Source organism: Aethalodelphis obliquidens, unplaced genomic scaffold (assembly GCF_003676395.1).
Source record: "Aethalodelphis obliquidens isolate GAN/ISIS:26980383/991018 unplaced genomic scaffold, ASM367639v1 scaffold3, whole genome shotgun sequence".
Classification (NCBI taxonomy): Eukaryota; Metazoa; Chordata; class Mammalia; order Artiodactyla; family Delphinidae; genus Aethalodelphis; species Aethalodelphis obliquidens.
The window spans coordinates 43025689-43041003 of record NW_020837947.1 but is presented as its reverse complement, the minus strand read 5'-3'; the positions used below and the strand labels follow the sequence as shown (position 1 = coordinate 43041003).

Here is a 15315-nt window from a genome sequence, read left to right as displayed (position 1 = left end):
AGGCCTGCGCACCGTGATGAAGAGTGGCCCCCGCTTGCCACAACTAGAGAAAGCCCACGCACAGAAACGAAGATCCAACACAGCCATAAATAAATACATTAAAAAAAAGAAAATCTGCACTAAAGATCGAAGTTTCAAAGGTGGATTACTTCATGTAATGGTGCAATTATTTAACTATTTGGATTAAAAATAGATGTATTCATAACATATCACTCAATAAACTAATTCAAAGTGTATTTAATAGTTAAATATTTAAGACAAAATCATTTTGAAGAGCTAGAAAAATATAGCTGAATGAGTTTTTAATTCCCAAATGGAGAAAAACTTGTGAAGCATAAATACATTGGAAGAGGAAACACCTATTGAAAAAATACTGGGTACCCGTCTCCTGAAGCTCCTGGAGAATTTTGTGTTCCACGGTCTCCGAAGAAAAACTGGGCGGGTATTCATCCGCTAATTGCCAAGTTTTCGAGGTAGTGGAAAACAAGGGTTGGGACATGGAGAGCCACTTGCAGGAGATCCGGGAGCGGCAGAAGTTACCGCGACAGCTTCTCGCGCAGCAGTTGGGAGCTGAAAGTGCTGCCAGTATTGATGTTGTGTTAAATAGCAAAGACGAGCAGAGAGAAATTGCTGAAACAAGAGAAACTTGCAGGGCTTCCTATGATACTTCTGCTCCAAATGCAAAACGTTAAGTATCAGGATGAAGGAGAGACAGATGAAGACAAAATGGAAGAATATAAGGATGAATTAGAAATGCAACAGGAGGGGCTTCCCAGGTGGTGCAGTGGTTGAGAGTTCCCCTGCCGATGCAGGGGACACAGGTTCGTACACCGGTCCGGGAAGATCCCACATACTGCGGAGCGGCTAGGCCTGCGAGCCATGGCCGCTGAGCCTGCGCGTCCGGAGCCTGTGCCCCGCAACAGGAGAGGCCACAACAGCGAGAGGCCCGCGTACCGCAAAAAAAAAAAAAAAAAAAAAGAAGAAATGCAACAGGAGGAAGAGATTTTGCCATATGAAGAAGAGATTTACAAAGATTCTAGTACTTTTCTTAAGGGAACACAGAGTTTAAATCCCCATAATGATTATTGCCAACATTTTATAGACGCTGGACATAGAGCTCAAAATTTCATCAGAGATGTAGGTTTGGCTGACAGATTTGAAGAATACCCTAAACTGAGGGAGCTCATCAGGCTGAAGGATGTTAACAGATAAATCTAACACTCCTCCTATGTACTTACAAGCAGATATAGAAGCCTTTGACATCAGAGAACTAACACCCAAATTCGATGTGATTCTTCTTGAACCCCCTTTAGAAGAATATTACAGAGAGACTGGCATCACTGCTAATGAAAAATGCTGGACTTGGGGTGACATTATGAAGTTAGAAATTGATGAGATTGCAGCACCTCGATCATTTATTTTTCTCTGGTGTGGTTCTGGGGAAGGATTGGACCTTGGAAGAGTGTGTTTATGCAAGTAAACATACAGATGTGAAGATATTTGTTGGATTAAAACCAATAAAAACAATCCTGGGAAGACCAAGACTTTAGATCCAAAGGCCGTCTTCCAGAGAACAAAGGAACACTGCCTTATGGGGATCAAAGGAACTGTTGAGCATAGCACAGATGGGACTTCATTCATGCTATTGTTGACATTGACTTGATTATCACAGAAGAACCTGAAATTGGCAATATAGAAAAGCCCGTAGAAATTTTTCATATAATTGAACTTTTTTGTCTTGGTAGAAGACGCCTTCATTTATTTGGAAGAGATAGTACAATTCCACCAGGCTGGCTTGCAGCTGGACCAACTCTTACAAATAGCAACTACGTATGCAGAAACATAGGCATCCTACTTCAGTGCCCCAAATTCTTACTTGACTGGATGTACAGAAGAAATTGAGAGACTTAGACCAAAATAACCTCCTCCCAAATCTAAATCTGATCGGGGAGGTGGAGCTCCCAGAGGAGGAGGAAGAGGTGGAACTAAAGCACTTTGCTTTAGTTTCTCCAAGCTGCAGGAGTATTTTAGCCAACCTCTGTTGCAGCTGTCACTGTCTGGTTTTGTCCAGAATAAATGAGTCATCCTGTCTTTTGTCATGTGCATGTAACCGAACAGAATGGAACAACACAAATACCCTCACTTTCAGAGACTGAATTTATAGATTTCAACTAATTACAAAGGCTTTTGCTTTTTAGAAATAAAGTGAGCAGTGAAAAAGACCCAATCTGGATTATCATACTAGTGCTGACAGTAGTTGATAATGGACATCCTGCCACTGCTGTCACAGCAAGTGGGAAGCTGTTTGACAGCCTTGACGGAATGGAGTTGGGACAGCTGGTAAACTTCTCTTAGGCTTTTTTTTTTTTTTTGGTACGCGGGCCTCTCACTGCTGTGGCCTCTCCCGTTGCAGAGCACAGGCTCCGGACGCGCAGGCTCAGGGGCCATGGCTCACGGGCCCAGCCGCTCCACGGTATGTGGGATCTTCCTGGACCGGGGCACGAACCCGCAGACTCTCAACCACTGCGCCACCAGGGAAGCCCTCTCTTAGGCTTTTAATATTTTCTTGTTGAAACCATAAAAAGAGACTTCTTTTTTCTTCCTTTTTGAAAAATCTTAAATAACTCATATAATCTGACCACAGAAGAAATTGAGACACTTGGAACAAAATCACCTCCTCCCAAATCTAAATCTGATTGGGGGGGTGGAGCTCCCAGGGTTGGGCAGGGAAGAGGTAGAACCTAGTAGGCAGACTTTACAAAGAGAAAAAAAAATACTCATTATAATCTCAGTTGCGCAGCTACTGATGACTGTTAATCATACTTCCTAAAAAGTGAACAAGGACAAATATCCAAGTGCTAGAACTTTGGTATGGACTTGATCTTGGATTGACTTTCAAAACAGTTTCATATTCCTTAACAAAATAAAAGAATTGGAGGCATCAGAGACATCTGGTTATCAGGTACTTGGTTTAAACATTTTGGGGAATAAAGTACTTGGTGATGAGGAAATGACATGCATCTTTAAACTTGTTATGGAGAAAATAATGTAAAACCAATTACAGAAGACCCTCAACTTAAGAAGTGAGCTTGGAAAATGGAACTACAGTTGCCTTTTAAGGGACTGGTTTTCCAGATCAGTTAGTTGTGTGAGACTTTATGTTGTCATTTCTCTTTCTATACTGTAACCCATGTTTTAAATGAATTTGCTGAATGAAATAATGCCATTATTGTTCTTGATAAATATATTTTTTATTTTGCATATGATTTTTCTAATGAAACTTTATACCTTTTAAAAAAATTGGAAGAGACTGAAAAGAAAAAATTTAGTAAATTCACAATCATTGATACTTGAAGGCACCATCGTCCATAATAGCCAACAAATGGAAAGAATCCAATGTTCGTGACAGTAAAATGAATAAGTAAATTGTGACATTTCATAAAAGGAGAAACAGTAAGAATGCGTGAATTACAGTACTTGAAAACATTCATGAATCTCAGAAACATACTACTCAGTGGAAAAAACCAGACACTGATTTCATGCTTCATTATATAAGATTAAAAAATAAGTAAAATTAATTTATGGGTTTAGAAGGAGAGTTGGTTTTCTTTGGGAGATGGTATAATTGGCCAGGCAAATGAGAGCGTTCCTAGGGTGTTGGTAATATTCTGCTTCTTGATCTTAGTGCTGGCTGCATAGGTGTAGACACTGTGACTATACATCGCACTGTGCATGTATAATTTGTGAAGTTTTCTGTATTTTTTCATATATTAATAAAATTTGTGAAATAATTCACAGGCATGAAAATTTTCTGGACTACTAGATGAACAAAACCCTTGCAGTTTGAAGAAAAGATAAAACATTGGGATTCATAACTGGCAAAAGTTTAAAACCCTAGGAATGCTCAATGTTAGACTAAGGCAAAATGAATGTTGTCTCATATAAATTGTGACAAAACTAGTTCAAGTGTTCTTTATAGCAATTTTGAAACAGGATCAAAAGTCTTAAGAATGGTCACATTCTATAATCCTGTAATTTCTTTTCTAGGAAACTTCCAAACTCCTATCTGTTAAGTCAATTTTCTGCAGTTTAAATTTTACTTTCACTACATTTCTTTTTTTCAACTAACTACTTTTCCATGTGCATGCAATTAGCTTATTTTTATTGCACAGGTAAAACATCTATTTACATCTTTGTGAAGAACATTAAATCTGAGATTTTCTCTCATTTTTGAAACTCTTTCTCCTTGCATCTCGGTCAAGCTACTTCTAAGCAGCTTATTCAAAATAGGGTAGTTCGTTAAAATGATTCACAGAACAACAGAATAAGAATTTTCTTGAACCTCTTGAAGATCTAGAACCAAGAAGTATGAAGCTCTCAGGGATTCATATCTTTTTGACATTTTTTCTCTCTCTCTCTAGTCTTAGAACTTCATGGTCTGTCATCTCTGTTCTGCATGTGAAGGACACATTCTTCTCTCCCTCTGTTTCTGAAGACTGGCTTTGCTTCAGCATGGTGGCAGTCATATACTATGTCCAAAAGTAGCAGAGAAGAACAAACTTGACTCCACATTGGAAGTATTCTTTTACCTCTAAACTTTGTGCTCTGTTGCCCGTGCTTAGTCATGCTGGCTCTGCACCTTTGTCTAAAAGAATGTTGCCTATAGCCTGAGTATACATAATAGCCCTTTCTCAAGGCTCTGCATCCCAGGATGTGACATTTAAACACAAAACACTTTTCATTCATATAGAGATAAAAAGATGCAGAACAGAAAATAACATTTGTCTTGTTGAAGGTTTATAGGAACATGTGACCAGACATATATGGACAGCTGCAAGATCAAAGGATTATCACATCCTCTCTGGGGTCGGGTGAGCACCAAGAAGTCTGCAATAACCAGCTGCCCTTCCTCCCCTTTTAGTATAAAAGAAGCCTGTATTCTAACTTGGGTAAGATGGTTCTTTGGGACACTAACTAGTATGCCAACTTCTCAGTCTGCTGGCTTTCTGAATAAAGTTGCTATTCCTTGTCCCAACACCTCCTCTCCATTTATTGGCTTGTTATGTTGAGCGGTATGAGCTTGGACTCTGCAACACAAATTTTCTCAGTTCAAACAACAAAAAAAGATAGCAGTTGTTGAATTCAAATTCAGGAAGAGAAACTGAATGGCGTAGGTTAGGTCACTAGGCTTCCCTGAGCAGTCAACCTGTGGTCCAAGCAAAATAGCCATGGAGTACAAACACAGCATATAGAAAGCTGTGACGTCCTAGAGAGGATGAGATGGACAGGGGAAAAAATCTATTATACTTATTATTGCTGAATTATCCTCAAAGGGTATGTGTAAGTCCTAAACTCCCTTACCTCAAATGTGACATTATTTGAAATAAGGTCATTGTAGATGTAATTAGGTTTTTTTTTTTCAAATACTGGAGGAGGAAGGGTATCTAATCCAATAATACTGATGTGCTCATGAGAAAAGGAAAGACACTAGGTTAAAGACAGTCATGTGATGACAGAGGTTAAGTTTGGCATGATGCTTCTATAAGCCAAAGGATACAAAAAAATGGCCGGCAAACACCAGAACCTAGAAGAGGCAAGGAAGGATTCTCTCCTACAGTTTTTAAAGAGAGTATGTCCCTACTGACATTTTGATTTTGGACTTCTAGATCCAGATTGTGAGGCAATAAATTCCTCTTGTTTTAAGCCATCTGTGCGTCAGTATTTTGTTACAGCAGCCCTGGGAAACTAATACAATACCTCAACTCAATTAAATAATTGCTAGTCTAAACCACAGCCATCAGGGCAGGTTCTGGAGCAAAACCAAAGGGGTCAGTAAGGTAGCATACTGCTCAGTAGCTTTGATGCATGAGATAAATATCCAAACATATGTCAGCAAAACTGTAATAGTAATTGGATATTTAAGTCCATTCTCAACACTCCTATTCAGCATAGTACTGGAAAAGCCTAGCTAGGACAATAAAGCAAGAAAAGGCAAAAAAAGGTATATAGATGGGAAATCATGTCATTTTCAAATGACGTGACAGTCTATGTAGAAAATTCAAATTTTCTAGATTAACAAATCTAGAAAATTCAAATTTAGATTAACAAATCTAGAAAATTCAAATTTCTAGATTAACAAATCTAGATGATTTTGAAATTAGAGATGATAATGTCTTTACTATAACATGTCTAAAATCTGGTAAGTTTGAAGAGTGGGACACCTGTTTCAGTCTTCACTCTGGTTTGGTAATACACATGAACAGACGCGCCTGTTCTAGACATTGACAGTAGCCTACCCACATTTATAGAACTTTTGAGGATCAGAAAAGAGTTAAATATATCTTGAATTTCTATGATATAAGGCCATTTGAAATGTCATTTCTGCTGGCACATATGAAGAAGCCAAATACTGAGCCAACAGCTGATATTTCATAAATGTTTAGTGGGAGATGGAACAAAATATGTTTGAAAACCCAGCAAGATTTTTATCATCAGATTATCTCAGTCGGAACTAATTCCTAATATGTCTTTCAATTACTCTAATTGCTTTATATTTATCTATAATAATGCAATAATTTTAAATTAAAATTAATTATCCTCAAATCTTACATTGCAAAAAAAAAAAACACCCTTATTTTTAAATTGTGCTTTTTAGAACATGGGTTGATTAGTGCCGTTGAAGTAATTTGTACTGAGTGGTTAATGTTGCTCAAAGGTACACTGGAGTTTAAGTCAATATAAAAAAAAAAAAGATTATTCCTGATTTTCATGAATATGCTGCAGTCCCTATTTTTGCCACCTAGTTCGAAAATTATGACCTTGTTTACTTTCCCCAAAGTAGTAATACATTGCTTTATCCCTGGAGTCTTTTACTCTGTAAAATTCTTAGCACATCTAATATTGTTTTTTTTCTGCCTAGAAGTTGGTGACATCTCAGTTTGCTTAGTTTTAGGTCAAGCATTGCAACCATAAAATCTTAAATCTTTTCTTTACCCTTAAAACTGCCCAGGTGTTTGAGACATCGCATACCAGTTCTCAGTCCGGCCTGCTGAGTTCTTACTCATCTTGGAGGGGAGATTAGTGAGTCTCCCCTGGATTCACTATAAACTGTATCAAATCTATCATGGATGTAAATCAGTTGAGTAGTGACATTTGTAAGATTGTTGACATCACACCTCTTTCAGAACGTTGATGGCATATTAATGAAAAAATCATAAACCGATTATAAGCAAAACAAATACAGCAATGTTAAAAAATACACCATGACCAAGGTGGGTTTATTTCAAGCATAAAGACTGTTTTAAACATTTATTAGTGTGGTTCACTCTTATTACTAGAATATAAGAGAAAGCTTGAATTATCATCTCATTACTGCAGAACAAGCATCCAATAAAATTCAGCAGCAATTCATAGTAGAAACTACTAATAAACTAGGGAGATGAGGGAACTACTTTAACCTGATAACAGAGCCTACCAAAACTACCACAAATATCAAATGCAATAGACATTTATAGTGAGGAACAGGACAAGGATGCCAGCTACCACTACTTTTACTCAACATTCTATAGGAAGACCTATGCTATACAATAAGGGAAACTGTTAAGTGACCAGTTTTGAATTTGTTTATTAAGTTTCCTTTTTAAATATATTTTTCATATACAGGACTATCATCTTCTGGGTGAGAAAACTGAGGATCAGAGGTTATGTGAATTTTTTTCAAGCTCCCACCGTTAGTAGAAGAATCTATTATTCTAATTTTCACCTCTGTTTCATCAGAACCACCTCATACATTTTCATACTGAGAAATGTGTTAAATTTTGTGGTGGACTAAAATATTCAGGATTAAATATTAAATCTTCAAATGTCCCCCCTTCTGCTCAAGCTCCCTCGGGCAGCCTCAAAGTGTGTTGATTCATTATGAATTGAGCACCAATGTCAGAAAGAGAGAAATCCCAACCTCCCAATGTAAAAAATTACGTGTACACAGAGACACTTCCTATCTCAAGTAGAATCCCACAAAACTAGTTGATAATAGCAAAAAAAAAAAAAAAAAAGACAAGACATTAAATACATACCTTTGAGAATGTGCCTAACCCTTTCCTTTTGTGACAGTTTTAAAGACCTTAGCATTAATCTTTACCTTTTAAAGCAAACACATTTGGTAACAGGTCTTAACTTCTTAAGGGCCTTTAGATAAATAGGCATGAATTCATCACATGCTATAAGGACGAAATTTTAATGTTAGAAGACACATCCAAATTAATATTAAGAAGTTTAAAATATATATATTCAAAAGTTATAGTAAAATGTAAATGTAAAAAATATAGTAGAGTAAAAAGTAAATGTTCTGGATCCATATTTTCAAAATGGAGTTCCACAAGAATTGATATATTAAAGATACAACCAAATAAAATGCTTAAAATGAAAAAAGATACCACCAAATTTGGAGTATACTTCATATTCATTTAATGATTATATCCCATTAAATATGTTTACACTGCTATGGTCAAAGCCAATTACCTATTTTTTAACATCTTGGGCATGTGGTAGCAGCTCCCATTCCGATGATTTTTCAGGTTTCTTATTATTTATATTACGTATCTGGTTGAGGCTGTCAATAATATGGCTTCATTTTACTTGTCCATTGAGCACCTTCATTCATGCAAAAACGTTTCCTTACCTGAAAGCTCCATGTGATGCCACCTCCAGGCCTTTCTACCTAATGATCTTGGTGATGGATGTCAGGTAACCCTGAGAGCCTTTTTGAACTACCATGGAGTACAGGGAGGTGACTGAGGCACTTACCTTAGGTGAAGATTGAAAGAGGCACCAAAAACTCAGCAATCCAGATAAATACTATTTTAATGCAATACTTAAAAATATAAAAATTAATGTAAAATTGATGGTAAACAAATATCCAAATTTTAAATAAGTACTGACGTTCTTTCTTGCCTCAGTGTGGTTCTGCACAGCACTATTACTTAATATTTTGACTTGATAATCCTTTACAATATTCTTGAATCTTCTGCAGCACAAAGACATTCCATTTCATACGCCCATAATGTCTACAACAAAAAAGACCGATAGTAACAAGCATCAGCAAAGATATAAGGAAATGGGAATCCGCACATATGGTGGGGATGTAAATGGACAGTCTCTTTAGAAAACAGTTTGGCATTTCTACTTCTAGATGTCTACCCAAAAGGAGTGAAAATATATGTCCTCTCAAAGACTTGCCCATGAATGTTCATAGTAACGTTATTCACTGTAGTGAAAAGTGGAATCAATTCAAATGTCTATCAACTAGTGGATAGACAAAATGTGGTGTATCCATACCCTGGTATACGCTTCAGGAATAAAAATGAACAAAATATTGATACATGCTACAGCATGAATGAACTTCAATGTCCAGAAAAAGACAAATCAATAGATGCAGAAGTAGTTGAGTATGTGCCTGCTCTGGGGCATGAGAAGGGGGATTAACTATCACAGGACATGTGGACTTTGGGAAGTTGATGGAATTGTACTAAAATTGAATTGTGGTGATGGTTGCACAACTCTGTAAATGACTAAGTATCATTGAATCATACACACAAAAGGGATGAATTTTATGGTATATTAATATTCCCCCAAGAAACAGGAAGCTTCCTTCACTGTTGAAAGGAATGTAAATTGGTGCAGCCACTATGGAAAACAGTATGGAGGTTCCTTAAAAAACTAAAAATAGAATTACCGTATGATCCAGCAATCCACTCCTGGGCATATATCCAGAGAACACTCTAATTTGAAAAGATACATGTACCTCAACATTCATAGCAGCACTTACAATAGCCAAGACATGGAAGCAACCTAAGTGTCTATCAACAGATGGATGCATAAAGAAGATGTGGCATTTATACAGAAACGGAATACTGCTCAGCCATAAAAAAGAATGAAATAATGCCATTTACAGTAAAGATTATCATACTAACTGAAGTAAGCCAGAAAGAGAAAAACAACTATCATATGATATCACTTATATATGGTATCTAAAATATGATACAAATAAACTTATTTACAAAACAGAAACAGACTCACAGACTTAGAAAACATATTTATGGTTACCAAAGGGGAAAGAGGATAGGGGAGGAATAAATTAGGGGTTTGGGGTTAGATACAAACTACTATATGTAAAAGAGATACAAACTACTATATATAAAAGAGATAAACAACAGGGTCTTACTGTATAACACAGGGAACAATATTCAATATTTTATAATCACCTATAATTGATAATAATATGAAAAAGAATATATATATCACTTTGCTGTACACCAGAAACTAACACAACATTGTAAATTAACTATACTTCAATTAAGAAAAATTTTTAAAATTAAATAAATATTCTCCCAATAAAGCTGTTAAAAGATCCCAGAGAAAGTTCATGTGATATACAATTCAGAATACAACAACCATTTTACACTAATGTGGTCCCTATATAAATTCTAAATTTAGAGGTAAATTACTTTCCCCCTTGCCTTCCACACCAAAGTAAGTGTAGTATAAGGAAGTAAGAGCTTTCTGTAATTTAGCCTAAGGTTGTCACTTACTCTAAAATTTTAACATGATAGCTCTCAGTTCAATCACATATTGTTTGTCTCATTAATAAATTCTCCTTTTATTATTTCTTCCACTCCTAGGCCTCAAATGGAGGGAAAAAACAAGACTTGGATACAATGATGGCAAATAAATAACAGTCTCACCAAAAAGCATGTTTTAATTAGCTATATTCTCAAGTATAATAGCCATTTCATCTTGAACTAGTCACAAAATAGTAATAGAAAGATCAGAAACTTTATTTTTTCATGTTTATCACAGCCTTATTTATAATTTTGTATTGAAGTAGAGTTGATTTACAATGTTGTGTTAATTTCTTCTGTAAAACAAGTGATTTGGTTATACATGTATATAGACATTTTAAAAATATTCTTTTCCATTATTGTTTATCATAGGATATTGAGTATAGGTCTTTGTGCTATACAGTAGGACCTTGTTGTTTATCCATCCTATATATAATAGCCTACATCTGCTCACCTCAACCTCCCACTCCATCCCTCCCTCAGCCCCCTCCCCCTTGGCAGCTGCAAGTCTGTCTATGCCTGTGAGTCTGAGAAACTTTCCTTTTAAAGCACAAAGTATAATTGGAGCTGCCTTATTTACTAAACTGATATCAAGATTTTAAATTTTATTGGGATAATCCCCATGAATAAACCTGTTTTTATTTTTGCAATCTAAGGATTACATGGATGCTAAATTACTGAAAAGATCATTACAAGAATTTTGGCCTTTAAAATTCATCAGAAAGCTTAATTTCAAAAATTCATCAGAAAGCTTAATTGCCACTGACCATATAACAAAACAGTCATGGATTTAAATACAAATAAGACAGACCACAATGGGAAGATGTATTGCTTGGGCCAACAAATACTGACTATGTAGCTGTAAAGCACTCTCAAATGATTAATTTACTTAAAGAAGTAAATATTAACATAAACTAGTATCACTTTAATTTTTTAATGATATGAAGAGAAAGTTGTTGAGAGAGAGGATATAGTACTGTAAAAAAATAACAAAGGAGAGTATTATTTATTAACTCTTGGTAAAAGTCGAGGAAAAATCATGTGGCAGTCATGGCTAATTGGCCAGTTACCACCATATCCTCAGATGATCTGCTTTTGAATAAGCAGATAAGTGAATCTTTTGTTTATTATTGCTAATTTATAAGCATTATTCTGGTCGCCGTTAAATTATCTGGATCCTTATTTAAAACAACATAATTTCCCATCAGATTCTCTCCAGAACACAAGCAATGCTTGAGGAACTCCTTACAGTGGGTCATGGAGTTTCTACTTTTCCTAAAATGCAGGCAGAAAGCCTGGCAGGCACATGTCAGAGATCTCTGGCAATATTTAGCAGGAATCTTCAGGATTTTACTGCTGAAACTCATATTTGTGAATAAGCCAGACTTTCTGTTGTCTCCTATGCTAGCTCTCTCTTTTTTTTTTAAAAAAAAAAACTTGGCTTAAATTATCAAGTAAAATAAATTATCCAAGTTCATGACCATATGTGTACATAATAATGAATCTACAAAGTGAACACCAATGCAACCATCGTTCAAGTGAAAAAAAAAATAGCATTCAGGGTATGCAATTTTGATTTAGTTCATCTAGGCAGTCACTTCGATTTTTATGTTTTAAAACTGTATACATTTTTACTGTTCAGATAATAAGATTTACTTTATATAGTAATATTCAACCCAATATTTTTGGCTAGAATGTAAATCTCACCAAGTTCTTCATTTCCATTCATGCATTGGGATCTCTTGTAAATCTGCTATATTATTTTTTATAGTTTCCAGTTCTGTCAAATTTTAATTTTTGTCTTTGATACCTTGAATATCATAGCATAGTAATTTAATTATTTCAGATAATTGCAGTATATGTAATATCTTCATTCATTTCTATTGTCTTAATTTTTGCTGTTTTTGGCTACATTTTCTTATATCTTCAAATACTTGCAGTTCTTGATTGTATGTTAGTTACTGTATACAAACATTATTTGAAGAAATAATTTGATAACGAGAGTCCTGTTATTTTACTCAGCCCATCACACTCAACCTTTTCCACTGACTACAAGGGAAATACAATTTACTTAAAATATAAATACTAAGGTACTCATCAGGTGTAGAAGACGATTCATCTTGTCTCCAACCTGCATCTCCAGGTAAATTTCTTGTGAGTCTATCAAGTACCAAGGACAGTGAAGTTTAATTTTTGCTGAATATGGAAAATATTTCAAGTTTCTGTACTTTGGGACTTACTTTCACATTTTCAAAGGAATTTTCCAGCTTTTTCAGGGACATTTCTTATCTTTCCACTTGAATTGGAAGAAATGTTCTTTTTTCCTTGAAAATTGCTCTCTTTTCCAAGATAACTTAAATCTCTCTTTCCTATGAACTTCCATTGTTCATGGTGTTTCTCTTTCCAGTTTCCCCCCTCAATAGTTTTATTAAAACTTGTATCAGAATACAACATAAAATTTACTGTTTTAATCATTTTTAGCATACAGTTCCACGCCATTAACTACACATTGTTGTGCAACCATTACCACCACCCATCTCCAGGTTTTTTTTTTTTTCATCTTGCAAAACTGAAACTCGTACTCCAAATCAGTAACTCCCCATTCTCCCATCCTCCTATCCCCTGGCAACCACCATTTTATTTTATGGCACTATAAATTTTACTATACTAAGGTCTCATGTGAGTATTTAAACGTTTTTGACTGGCTTAATTCAGTTAGCATAACACCATCCCGATTCATCCATGTTGTGAAATTGCCTACATTTTGCATGGTGAAAAATATTCCATTGTATTTATATACCACATTTTATTTATCTGTTTGTCCATGGATGGATACATGGATTGCTTCCACTTTTTGACAATTGTGAATAATGCTGTTATGAACATAAGAGTGCAACTATCTGTTTGAGTCCCTGTTTTCTGTTCTTTTGAGTACCTACCCTCACACAGAATTATTGTATTACACGGTAACTGTATTTTTAATGTTTTGAGGAACCACCACACTATTCAAACTACTCTCCATAGAGACTGCATCATTTTGTATTCCCACTAAACAGTGCACGATGGTTCCAATTTCTCTACATTCTCACCAACACTTGTTATTTTTTTAATTTTAATTTTTTTGTAACTAGCCATCCTAATGGGTGTGAAGTGGTAGCTCATTGTGGTTTTTGACATGTATTTACCTAATGATTAGTGATGTTGAGTATCTTTTCATGTGCTTTTTGATTTACTGCATATTTTCTTTGGTAAAATATCTATGTTTAAATATATTCCTTTTTTGAGTTAATTTTTTCGATATGGTATAAGTAGGAGCCCAACTTTATACACTTTTCCATGTAGATATCCAGTTTACTCAACAGCATTTATTGAAAAGGCTGTCTTTTCCCCATCATATGGTCTTGATTCCTTTGTCAAAATTCATTTTGCTTGATATTGTGAAAGTTTCTTTCTGGACTCTGTATTCTGTTCCATTGATCTATTTGTCTGTCTTAATGTCAGTACCACAATATTTTGATAACTGATTTTGTGGTAAGTTTTGAAATCAAGAGATCTAATGCCTCCAACTTTGTTCTTTTTCAAGAATGTTTTGGCTATTCAGAGTCTGTTGAGATTTTTATGTGAATTTTATAGTAAATTATTCTATGTGCAAAAAATATTAGTGGACTACTGCATAAGATTGCATTCAATCTGTGGATCACTTTGGGTAGTATTCACATCTTGACATTATTATATCTTCCAATTTATGTACAAGGGATATTGTCTAGTTATTTGTGTTCTTTAGTTTTGTTTAGCATTATTTTGTAGTTTTCAGTATACAAGGTTTTAACCTCCTTGACTAAGTTTATTCCTAAATATTTTATTCTTTTTAATGCAATGTTAAATCGAACTGTTTTGTGAATTTTTTTCTTTGGATTGTTCCTTGCTCGTGTATAGAAATGTAACTGATTTTTGTCTGCTGGTTTTGCATCATGCAACTTTGTGACTTTGTTTACTGCTTCTAATAATATTTGTGTGGAATCTTTAGGTTTTACTATGTATAAAGTCATGTTGTCTGTGACCAGAGACAATTTTACTTATTCCTTTCCAACTGAGGCCTTTTATTTCTTTTTCTAGCTTAATTTTTCTGGCTAGGACTTCCAGTACTATGTTAGATAGAAATGGCATGAATAGGCATCTTTAATTTGTTCATGATCTTAGTGGAAAATCTTTCAGTCTTCAAACATTGATTATGATGTTAGCAGTAGCTATTTCATATATGACTTTTTATGTTTAGTTTCTCCCTATTCTTTACTTTTTGAGTTTTTTTAATCATGAAAAGGTGTTGGATATTATAAAATGATTTTTCTCTATTGAGATGATCATGAGGTTTTCTTCCCTTTGTTCTGTAAATGTGGTATGACATTAATTAATTGATATATGTTGACCCATCTTTGTATCCCAGAAGTAAATTCTACTTGATCATGGTGCATAATCCTTTTAATATGTTGCTGGTTTGTTTTAAGGGTTGTATTCAGAATTAATATTACATGATAGATGTAGTTTGCCAAGTATGGTACCTGGCATTTAGTAAAACATATTTAAGTTTTCAAATCTCTTCATATATTTTAAGGTTTTTTTTCCCTAAAGCAATGTTATAATTTAATGGTAGTGGCTGTTGGAAGTCTAACTGATAATGAAGTGGACTATAATCCTA

At 35.0% G+C, this 15315-nt stretch overlaps 1 pseudogene; it reads left to right on the top strand.

Annotated features, from left to right (window-relative positions):
* The first annotated feature begins 917 nt into the window (after window positions 1-917).
* On the top strand, window positions 918-2432 carry LOC113610141 (N6-adenosine-methyltransferase non-catalytic subunit pseudogene; annotated as a pseudogene).
* The last annotated feature ends 12883 nt before the right edge of the window (window positions 2433-15315 follow it).